This window comes from Puntigrus tetrazona, chromosome 3 (genome assembly GCF_018831695.1).
Source record: "Puntigrus tetrazona isolate hp1 chromosome 3, ASM1883169v1, whole genome shotgun sequence".
NCBI classification, from domain to species: domain Eukaryota; kingdom Metazoa; phylum Chordata; class Actinopteri; order Cypriniformes; family Cyprinidae; genus Puntigrus; species Puntigrus tetrazona.
In genome coordinates this window covers 3543690-3546189 of record NC_056701.1, presented here as the reverse complement: position 1 = coordinate 3546189, position 2500 = coordinate 3543690, and positions in this window count along the sequence as shown.

Sequence of the window (2500 nt, the reverse complement as noted above, 5' to 3'; positions counted from 1 at the left end):
ATAGATAGATAGATAGACGGGTTATGGATAGATAGATAGATAGATAGATAGATAGATAGATAGATAGATAGATAGATAGATAGATAGATAGACTGGTTATGGATGGACGGATAGATAAATAGACAGGTTATGGATAGATAGACGGGTTATGGATAGATAGATAGATAGATAGATAGATAGATAGATAGATAGATAGATAGATAGATAGATAGATAGATAGACTGGTTATGGATGGACGGATGGACAGACAGACAGATAGGTGCGTTTGCTTCTTCATCAGATTTCATCACTGACGGCACCCATTCACCACAGAGGATAAACTCACCTGCATCCTGCATGACCCGAGGGTGAGCAAACTTTCAATATTGAATGAGATATTCCTGTAAGCTACTTCATAATTCACGCGAAAACTGGGGCAGACTATGAAAATGAACTACAGTTACCTGTAATATGGGTTAACAATACACTCCAGTGAAATTATTCAGAAACGCGGCATCATTTGCGTGTGACGGTACTGACCACAAACCATAATTAATCTGAAAAGGCCTCAGTAGATGACGGGAAGACAAACTGAGCCGGAAGCAGAAATCGCTCCGTGTGTTTTAGTTGTGGGATTGACTTCACCTGTGAGCGAAGGGGAGGTTTGAAGGAAACGGAGCGCTTCAGTAAAGGAAATGGTTTCACTGGGAAACATCTAAAAGAATCGAAAAACAAAGAGGTGTTTCTCAGAACAACTCGATTAACCTGCTGCCCCGAACAAAGACATCGCTGCCTGGTTTTCTGTGCAATTAAACATTCAGTTCATTCATCTGCAACGGCGTGTGTTTTAAATGTGTGTCGTGCGCATTAAAAATGCAGTGTTTCAGGAACAATGCAAAAACAAAAGGCAAAGCCTCTCTTCGTGCATTAAAGAAGGAGACTTTACAGGAAAGAAACTGTATCTGACAGGACCTGTAAAATCTCCATCTCTCTTCCTCAACTGATTATAATGCGGTCTCGTGTTTCTTTCGTCCCAAGTGAAATGTGATCGTAGAATAAACACGCATCGATCGTTTTGCCTGCTTTCTAGCAATAATAGATAGATAGATAGATAGATAGATAGATAGATAGATAGATAGATAGATAGATAGATAGATAGATAGATAGATAGACGGGTTATGGGTAGATAGATAGATAGATAGATAGATAGATAGATAGATAGATAGATAGATAGATAGATAGATAGATAGATGGGTTATGGATAGATAGACAGGTTATAGATAGATAGATAGATAGATAGATAGATAGATAGATAGATAGATAGATAGATAGATAGACGGGTTATGGATAGATAGATGGGTTATGGGTAGATAGATAGATAGATAGATAGATAGATAGATAGATAGATAGATAGATAGATAGATAGATAGACGGGTTATGAGTAGATAGATAGATAGATAGATAGATAGATAGATAGATAGATAGATAGATAGATAGATAGTGTTTCAGATAGACGGGTTATGAGTAGATGTGTTTCAGTGCACACAGTGAGATTTCACAGCTGCTGGCAGTTGTCATGGCGTCTCTTCCTCTCCACTGTCGCTGCTCATTCTTTCTTTCAGTGTGAGTGCGTTTGTCCTAGTTTTGTGCACGCGTCGTCACAACAGTCCTTTGCTGTGGAAACCGCCGTTACTAAGCATGACACACGCGCACTCCGTCGCACGCTCCGTCTCACGCACCTGCCGGTGCACGCGCACTCCCCGGCGCGCTCACGTAGCAGCCGCTGGTGCGAGGTTTTTTTTTGTTTGTTTTTGTTTTGTTCTTTGTTTTTGGTTTTTGACGTGCATGACAGTAGATATCTCTAGCTTGTTTAAAGCGCTCTCGTTCGACCGTACACTTGTATCTTTACATCCAGGGAATCAATAGGAGATGAAAGCCGGTTTCCACAAGAGCACTGATGATGTGGTCATCGGTGTTTTTATGCAGACGTGAAGTCAGAGTCGGAGCTGTTTTCACAGACTCACTCTACAGGGATCGCGAACACATGACATTCAATGTGCCGTGGCCCGTACTGATCTCACCGGAATTACCGACTGGCTGCTGCTATTGGACAAAAGTAGGTCAGTTCCAGCCGAGGGCTGAACGCTGCCCCGATGTTCCTAAAATCACCGCTTCGCGCACCGGCCTCTCTGCGATTGGACGTTCCGTTCCGCGCACGCAGCCCTGCACCAATCGCATCGCGCGTGTTCCCGTTTTGGTGACTGCTGGTTACTAACGCCGCCTGTTACCGTGTAGCCGGGGAGCGTTGGCCGTTCCAAGAAGATGGTTTTGTGTTTAGAGACGACCGACTGCGGGAGGGCCTGATATAAAACTTTTCAGTTCAATTCTTTCCTAATTTCGCTTTAGTCCGAGTGTGTTCGCGCGCGCTTTCCAAACGCATCTATATTGTCCAACGAAGCTACAACGGTATAAAAATAACACATCGCTGCGTTATAATGTTTCACGTTTGCATATTCAGTAT